This window comes from Brassica napus, chromosome C4, assembly GCF_020379485.1.
Source record: "Brassica napus cultivar Da-Ae chromosome C4, Da-Ae, whole genome shotgun sequence".
Classification (NCBI taxonomy): Eukaryota; Viridiplantae; Streptophyta; class Magnoliopsida; order Brassicales; family Brassicaceae; genus Brassica; species Brassica napus.
The window spans coordinates 53316253-53326072 of NC_063447.1; the positions used below are offsets into that span (position 1 = coordinate 53316253).

General features: G+C 38.6%; 1 non-coding gene across 1 annotated transcript; it reads right to left on the reverse strand.

Moving 5' to 3' along the window:
* Positions 1-3146: 3146 nt before the first annotated feature.
* On the reverse strand, positions 3147-3253 carry LOC125586595. Its single transcript, XR_007323132.1, has one exon. It is a non-coding gene; the product is annotated as a small nucleolar RNA R71 (small nucleolar RNA).
* Positions 3254-9820: the final 6567 nt, after the last annotated feature.

Consider the following 9820-nt stretch of genomic DNA (forward strand, 5'->3'; position numbering starts at 1 on the left):
GTATTGTAATTTACAAATAACAAAGAAGTACGAGTACAATAGAGGTTGGTGTATTTTATATTTAGACAGATAGTAGAGAAAACTTTATAATATATACAACAACTTCTTTAAAACATAGAAGGAAAGTTAAAATACACATTATATCCATGTAAAATGGTTATATTATAGAAAACCTAGATTAAAATATATAAATTTTAATTTAATTTTTGTATAGTTAAACAGGTTAAAAATTCACAGATTTTATAGATTTTTTATATTTTCTGAGTTGTATATAATTTTTGATAATTAATTTTATTAATATAAGGGAAATTATCTCCAATATTGATAAAAAAAAATACAAAGGTATACATGGAGAGATTTATTTTCAATATGGCCTATTTTTCCAATTTCCCCTAAAACATTTATCGAGAAATTTTGTAAAAAGGACAAAAAATCTCACATTGTCTCCCAATAGTCTATTTTAGTCAAATTTACTCATTTTTCTTGTAAAACCCTTACTCAATTATAAATAATTGTAAATAAATGTATATTATTAGAAAAATAGAAAAATAGACATTATAAATGTAATCTACTTTTAAAATAAATGTATATTTTAAAATTTTTAATGATTTTTTCTACGAATTTAGAATTCATTCTACTTCAAAACTAGAGTAGAAAATGTTTTCCGATTTTTAAACTACTTACCATATGTATAACATACATTCTACCACTTACTCATTGATCTACATCTTGCCAGTTGACACTTTATATCGTTCTTTTAGTTTTGTAAGGGAATAGAGAAAATTCCATAAAAATACCTTAACTAAATTTTATTGAACTTTTTACTATCCAAACTTTTTCGGTACCTAGTTTAATATCCCAACTAATTATTTTGTTTATTTTAATACACAAACTTTTGAAACTCTACTTTTTTTAATACGCAAATGATATCTTGCATATTCACATTGTTTTATTCATTTATTCATGTGCATTTTCATCATATAGATTAGGATTAAGCCATGTCTAGGTTGCATTTTGCATACATATGTCTCTATCAGGTATTGGAGTACCACATGAAGTTCCTGGAGACACTTGGGTGCATTTGGAGCTCAAATGAGGTGATTAGAGTGATCTTTGGACAAGCACTGCCTGGAGGGACCAGCCCAGAGCGACTATCTCAAGTCACTCCAGCCAGAGCGACCTACCGGAGCGACGCCATGAACTCGCTCGCCCTATACGCTTCGGAGCGACCTCCTAGAGCGACAAGGCGAAGTCGCTCCAGCTCCTAGAGCGACCTCACCACAGCGACCAGTCCAGAGCGACGCGCCGAGGTCGCTCGCATCTCACACCCCTCTCGGAGCGACCTCCCAAAGCGACACCCCGAGGTCGCTCGCGTTTCCATGGCGAGACGACACCCAACGAAGCCTGGAGCGACGTCCTCAGAGCGACACAGCCAGGTCGCTCGCGAGGAGACGACCCGGGAGCGACGTCTTCGGAGCGACACAGCAAGGTCGCTCGCGAAGAAACGACCCGGGAGCGACCTCTCACAGCGACGTGCCGAGGTCGCTCCGCGTTACCTTGCTGCCGAAAATCATGATTTCTCGAGGACCTTTTTGCAATTTATTTTGGACGTTTTTCAATTGGAAAAACCTATGTTTTAAACACCTTTGGTAGCCACCAAGGAGATTATCTTTTAGATCTATTGAGAAATACACAAAAACTCTCTTGAGAAGTTCATCTCTTGGATTTTGATTGTTATGTTCTTGTGTTATTGTTGATTTCTTATCTATTTCTCTACATGATTAATCTGAAATCCAATATGGGTTTAAGAGGAATCATGGAGATTAGTGAGTAATCACCTTTTGAATTCATGGGTTAGGGAGATTAAGGGTGATTAGGTTAGTTCTAGGATGTTTTAGTGTAGATCATTCTTGTTCCTTGCTAGTAGAGTATTCCTAATGCATCTTCTGAGTTGGCCACTCAAAAGTTGATCAATAGGCATTTCCCACCCGAAAGGTGTTTGATGAAATGTCTGAGACAACTCTCCTAGGCTTTTAGTATACTTTGCCAAAGACATTTGTTGTTAAAGATGCTAAGATAGCTAATAGACTTGTTAGTAATGATTGCTTTCATATTATTCAACCAAAGACATTTGATGTTTGAGATATGTTAGCAAATGAGCATTTATCTAGACATAGAGCTTGCTTAGAATTGTGTCTAGGCTTAAGGTTGATAGTTTGATTGATCATTTGCCATCCTTAGTTCGATACTTGATCACCCAAGGTCTAATCCCTATGCCCATGAGTTCTCTTTTCCCTTAGTCAAGAAAGTATCATTTTGTTATTGCTTTCTAGTATTAGTAGTAGTTTAAAACCCATCTAAATCATTGGTTGCACTTAGATTAAGTGAGTACTTGCATTCTCAGTGCTTTGATATCCCTCAGAACTGGTTCGACAATCACTATACTACAACATTTGTCTTAGGAGCCTTGAAAGCTCCTAACATCAAATTGGCGCCGTTGCCAAATTCTTAGTAGATTTAAACATTGAGATTTAGTCACTTGCTTGAGACTAAGTCATTTTAATTTTGTTTTGTTACTGATTCTTCTTCTTCACTTACCTTTCACTTTCAGGTGTATGAACTTGAGGAGCAGGGGTCCATCAAACCTAGTTCCAATAGTAGCAGACATCAGAGCTTTTGAGAGGGAGTGTACTAGAGCTAGAAGAGAAGAAGAACACCAGGCCCACTTGGATATTGATATGGCAGATCCACCGCAAGGGGCAGAACACCAACCGCGGGCAGCTCGACCCATTGGCACTTTCGACCGCCCCAACATACATGGTCATAGATTCGGAATCCGAGCACCAGCTGTGGCAGCCAACAACTTTGAGGTCAAGTCAGGACTCCTCAACGTGATCGAGAACAACAAGTATCATGGCTTGGCTCTGGAGGACCCATTCGATCACTTGGACAGGTTCGACAGCTACTGCAGGTTGTCAAAAACCAATGGTGTGTCTGAAGATGCTTTCAAGCTCAAGCTATTCCCTTTCTCTTTGGGGGATAAGGCATGTCAGTGGGAGAAGTCTCTACCCAGCGACTCTATCACCACTTGAGATGAGTGCAAGAGAGCATTCTTGGAGAAATTCTTCTCATCCTCAAGAACTGCTAAGCTGAGAAATGAGATCTCCAGTTTCCAACAGAAGAACTTGGAAGGATTCAGTGAAGCCTGGGAGAGATTCAAGGGCTACCAAGCTCAATGCCCACACCATGGTTTCTCTAAGGAGAGCTTGCTGAGCACATTCTACCGTGGTGCTCTTCCTAAGTACAGGGCCAGACTGGATACAGCTAGCAATGGGTTCTTCTTGGGGAGAACTGAGGAAGATGCAGAGGAGCTGGTTGACAACATGGTAAAGAGTGATGCAGTCTACAGTGGAGACCACGACAGAAGCAGTCGAACAGATGATAAGCAGACGAGGAAGGAGTTGAAAGCTCTACAGGATAAGATAGACATCCTCCTTGCTGATAAAGCCACACAAGAGCAGCTGCACTTTGTTGGTAACCCAAGCCAAGAGACACCACCTGTTGTCCATGAGGTTGAGGGTTTGGAAGGTCAGGAAGAGCTGTGTTTCATCAACAACAATGGTAGCTGGTACAAAAAAGAGCCCAACTTTCAGTACAACAACTACCAACAGAAATCCTATCCCAACAACCAACAGAGTGGTTATCCGCCTCGAAACAACCAGCAAGGCAGCTATCAACCTCAGCAAAACCCCTCATCTGGTTCCTCTGCTCCTCAAGAGAGCAGCACTGACACCCTGCTGAAACAAATCTTGGAGTCTCAGACTAGAAGTGAGAAGCATGTTGGTTATGAGTTGAAGAACCTTCATTCCAAGATTGATGGGAGCTACAATGAGCTCAACAACAAGTTCTCACATCTTGCTTCTACAGTCAAGAATTTAGAGAATCAGTTTGCTTCCATGAACACTCACCAGACTCGCCAGCAAGGATCTCTACCTGGAAAATCTGACCAAAACCCCAAGGAGGCCAAAGCTATCACCCTTAGGAGTGGTAAGCAGTTACCTCCTACAACCCTCACCAGGGATGCTGAGAAACTAGGTGAGGAGGTGGCCATCAACTTAGATGATGAAGTGGTGATTGTTGATGAGAAAATCAATGATGAAATCTTGGAGAAGATTGTGGAAGCCAAGGGTAAAGGAAAGGTTGGGGAAGAAAAGAAAACAGTGAAGGATGGTGAAGTTCTTGCTCCAGCAAGTGAGAATTCTTTTGTTCCTCCTCCCTATGAACCCAAACTACCATTCCCTGGTAGATTCAAGAGGCAGCTGCTAGAGAAGTACAAGGCTTTGTTTGACAAGCAAATGAGTGAAGCTCAGGTTGCAATGCCCATCATCGATGCTTTCATGTTGATTCCTCAATACAACAAGTTCCTGAAAGATGTTGTAGCTGCAAAGAAGAAGGAAATGGAAAGCATGATGATTCTTACCCATGAGTGCAGTGCCATCATCCAAAGGCTTGATGTTCCAGAGAAGTTAGAGGATCCAGGATGCTTTACACTACCTTGTGCTCTTGGACCTATGGTATTTGAGAAATGTCTCTGCGATTTGGGAGCTAGTGTCAGCGTGATGCCTTTGTCTGTTGCAAAGAAGCTTGGATTCACTCAGTACAAGAAGTGTAAACTCTCTCTGGTGTTAGCTGATCGTTCAGTGAAGTACCCTGTGGGCATCTTAGAGGACCTACCTGTGAAGATTGGAAGGTATGAGATACCTACAGATTTTGTGGTGCTTGAGATGGGTGAGGAGGCTCAAGACCCATTGATTCTTGGAAGGCCATTCTTAGCTACAGCAGGAGCAATTGTTAAGGTGAAAGAGGGCACGATTGATCTCCATTTGGGTAAAGGGCATGTTCTCCACTTTGACATCAAGGAGAAAATGAAGAAACCAACTGTGTTCGGGCAAGCCTTCTACATTGAAGAGATGGGCACTCTTACTGATGAGCACCTTGAAGAGTTACCACCTGAGGACGACGAGGAGGGAGCATCTCCCTCTACTCATTCTCCATAGAAGGTAACCCACTACTTTCCCTTGTATATACCATTTCGTTTTTGCATATTAGTTTTCTCTTTTTGGGTATCTCTCTCTCCTTGACAACACAGAGACTGTGTCATTTAAGTTTGGGGGAGGTACCAAGTATTTGATCACGTTTGCTTTGATGATTTTGAGTCTCATGCATTGCATTATACATATATATTTGCATAAAAAAAATTCATTTAGTTTGCATCATTTGCATTTCTAGGAGAGTCTAGAGCATATAGGTTGCATTTACTTGCATTGGGAGCAATGATTTGAAATGCCTTGTAAAGAACATTAGTTTGCACCTGAGTAGCTTATGCACCTCTCAAAAACACTTGTATGCTTCGAGCCTTGAAGACTCTTCCTGAAACTTGTTGATTGCTGAAACTCAGTCTTTGAAGCCAACTACAACCTTATTTGAACTGAACGAACTTAATGCTTCTTGCTCATGGTCCCTTGTGTACTGAGTCATGGCTATACACACTTAAGTTGTCACATCCTTTATGCCAATCTTATTTTGACAAACTCTAGTGGTAGACCACTCCCAAAACCTTTCCCTTCTTTTAAGCTTTCATTGTTTGATGAGTGAGGCCTTCTTCGGAAAGTCTTACATGTGCATAATGTTGAAAGTATCGGGAACGACAATGCTTGATCTTCATTCTTGCTAGATTGGGCACTCTATTGTCTAGCTATAGGTGGGGGGTGAGAGTTGTGATTATGATTTGGGAGCAATGAAAAAGGAAAAGAAATAACTCTTTGTGTTTAAGTGAATTGTCTTATTGGGATAAGTAGAAAAACCTCTAGCTCAAGTTATGAAAAGTCTTGGCCTTCATCTAAAAAAAAAAAAAAAAAAAAAAAAGAAAGAAAAAGGGGGCTAGCAAAGTTTTTAGGAGCTAAGTAATGTTTTGAGGTTGTGAAAAATCCCTTGTAGATTTCAAAGAGAAGGAGTTAATGTTCTTAAGATCTTTTGGTGAGAGATGTGAGTTGGGTTTGACATTTGGGAATGATTGTGTAATTGTATGTTTGGAAAAAGGGTAGAACAATGGAGATTGAGCATTGTATGCATGAGTTGGTCCCTTTCTTAGATATATTATGTGCAATGTCAAGTCTACTTGTTTCGAGAGTAAACCACCTTAAAGATCATATGTTTTGAACCTCTTGAATCACTTGAATAAAAGCCTTCCCTTACTCAACCAAATGATTTGGACCAATTGACCATTTGCAAGAATTCACTTGATGCTATGCTTAATGAACTTGAGAGTTGGCTGATTTGCGTGTGTGAATGCATGATGATGAGTGTAGTGATGAAAAGAGTTCAGATAGGCCTAGAGAAGCTAGAGTATAATAAGAGAGGGTGTACTAATGCTGAATTTAAATGTTGATTTGAGTGCTTTGTGTGTTTCTTTTGGCTATGAGCTCCCACCTTCAAACCTCTCTCCCTATGAGTTCTAGAAAGTTCACTTGAGGACAAGTAAAAGAATAAGTTTGGGGGAGTTGATATCTTGCATATTCACATTGTTTTATCCATTTATTCATGTGCATTTTCATCATATAGATTAGGATTAAGCCATGTCTAGGTTGCATTTTGCATACATATGTCTCTATCAGGTATTGGAGTACCACATGGAGTTCCTTGAGACACTTGGGTGCATTTGGAGCTCAAAGGAGGTGATTAGAGTGATCTTTGGACAGGCACTGCCTGGAGCGACCAGCCCAGAGCGACTATCTCAAGTCACTCCAGCCAGAGCGACCTACCGGAGCGACGCCATGAACTCGCTCGCCCTATACGCTTCGGAGCGACCTCCTAGAGCGACAAGGCGAAGTCGCTCCAGCTCCTAGAGCGACCTCACCACAGCGACCAGTCCAGAGCGACGCGCCGAGGTCGCTCGCATCTCACACCCCTCTCGGAGCGACCTCCCAAAGCGACACCCCGAGGTCGCTCGCGTTTCCATGGCGAGACGACACCCAACGAAGCCTGGAGCGACGTCCTCAGAGCGACACAGCCAGGTCGCTCGCGAGGAGACGACCCGGGAGCGACGTCTTCGGAGCGACACAGCCAGGTCGCTCGCGAAGAAACGACCCGGGAGCGACCTCTCGCAGCGACGTGCCGAGGTCGCTCCGCGTTACCTTGTTGCCGATAATCATGATTTCCCGAGGACCTTTTTGCAATTTATTTTGGACGTTTTTCACTTGGAAAAACCTATGTTTTAAACACCTTTGGTAGCCACCAAGGAGATTATCTTTTGGATCTATTGAGAAATACACAAAAACTCTCTTGAGAAGTTCATCTCTTGGATTTTGATTGTTATGTTCTTGTGTTATTGTTGATTTCTTATCTATTTCTCTACATGATTAATCTGAAATCCAATATGGGTTTAAGAGGAATCATGGAGATTAGTGAGTAATCACCTTTTGAATTCATGGGTTAGGGAGATTAAGGGTGATTAGGTTAGTTCTAGGATGTTTTAGTGTAGATCATTCTTGTTCCTTGCTAGTAGAGTATTCCTAATGCATCTTCTGAGTTGGCCACTCAAAAGTTGATCAATAGGCATTTCCCACCCGAAAGGTGTTTGATGAAATGCCTGAGACAACTCTCCTAGGCTTTTAGTATACTTTGCCAAAGACATTTGTTGTTAAAGATGCTAAGATAGCTAATAGACTTGTTAGTAATGATTGCTTTCATATTATTCAACCAAAGACATTTGATGTTTGAGATATGTTAGCAAATGAGCATTTATCTAGACATAGAGCTTGCTTAGAATTGTGTCTAGGCTTAAGGTTGATAGTTTGATTGATCATTTGCCATCCTTAATTCGATACTTGATCACCCAAGGTCTAATCCCTATGCCCATGAGTTCTCTTTTCCCTTAGTCAAGAAAGTATCATTTTGTTATTGCTTTCTAGTATTGGTAGTAGTTTAAAACCCATCTAAATCATTGGTTGCACTTAGATTAAGTGAGTACTTGCATTCTCAGTGCTTTGATATCCCTCAGAACTGGTTCGACAATCACTATACTACAACATTTGTCTTAGGAGCCTTGAAAGCTCCTAACATCAGCAAACTTTGTTTATTTTAAATTAAAATACTAATAAGTTTCAAACGAAATTTAAAAAACCTCTAAAATCTAAGAAAAATATTAAAATATTCTAATTGTTTTTTAAAATTTAGGAAGGAAGGTAAATTAGTGACAAAATTTTAAAATTTAATTTTGAAGGAGAATAACTAATTTTTTTTTCTATTTCAGAAAACAAACTAAATTCAATATTTAAAAATTAAAACTTTTATTACAAGATTTAAGGTTATACACAATTTAGTTACTTTTATTTCTCAAAAAGAAAATAAAATTAGAATTTTCAGAGATTTTTTTGGTAAATTTTATAGATTTTTTAAATTTACTTTCAAATATATATAAGTATTTTTAATTAAAATGAACAAATTTTGGGTATTAAAATGGGCGTAGTTTTAAAAGATTGTATATTAAAATGAGAAAAATAATTAGTTGGGGTATTAAACTGTATAACGAAAAAATTTGGATATTAAAAAACTTAGCGAAATTTAGTTGAGGTATTTTTATGAATTTGTTTCTTTTTGTAAACTATTATATCGTTTCTTTATTATTCTACCGATTCTATTCATGAATATACATTTTACCATTTCTTATTTTTTACTAATTTTTATAAAAATTTATCTAGTAAAAAGGGTCCAGATCTATATATATTTTTCTTAGATCCAATTTTTTTAACTCTTCTATACTCATGAAAACAAAAGTTATTTTATAAAAGGTGAATTGGTTAAATAACCAAAAAAAAACTGAAATTAAGAAATTAACCATGGCCTAGAGAGATTTAAGAAGAAAAATAAAGAAAGCGCAAAGAGAATTTTGTTAGTTTTTTAATTTTATTTGTTTGTAGGGCCAAATTTCTCTTTTATAAATCCACAACATGAATTTAGTCTTTTTATTTTTTTCAGTTCAGGGTGTTATTTAGGAAAATTGGGTTGTATGACCAAGAAAAAAAGCATAATGCGGTACATAGCCATATGCCCTAGATTTTTTATATACACATTCAATTTTATGTAAAAATACAGTTATACCCGTGAAGCTAACCAGTGCAACTTGCTGGAAAAAAAATTCTTAATTATTTATTGTTAAGTTACGCGTGACTTAATTATATTCACATTATTTCTTTTAACTTTATTTGGAACATTTTGAGGAAGTGAAAGGTCTCTCTATCAACGGTTTGCTCCACCTCATCGAACCTCCACCGCCGGCGACGTCGTCCATGTATATGTTTATTAGCCATCTCGAAATGTGTTGTGAAGGGGATATCGTGTCCGCTTCTTAAATCGCTTGAGACAAGAGGTCGTTACACTACAATCGGCGAGACGGAGCAATCCGAGCTTCTTTTACTTCACATCGACGATTCATATGAGGACTGTTGAAATATTGTAAGTTCTCGGTTATGTGCCTTCGATTCTATTCTTCTGATGCTCTTTTCTCCTATTTGAGATATAGTCAGCGCAACTCAAGACATAGTTCTTAAATCTAATCCATCGATGCCGCTGCATATCAGATCTGATAGGACTAGTAGAAAGAAATGATTTAGGGTTGAACTTGCCATGGTTGGTCGGACTCATCCGTTTACTACGAATTGTTCTGATAATTATGTTTGAAATGTGAATTCAAACTTTAGGAATTAGATCTATATTGGATTTCTATGCAGCTTGAAATGAAATAGCTTGGATACTCTATGTT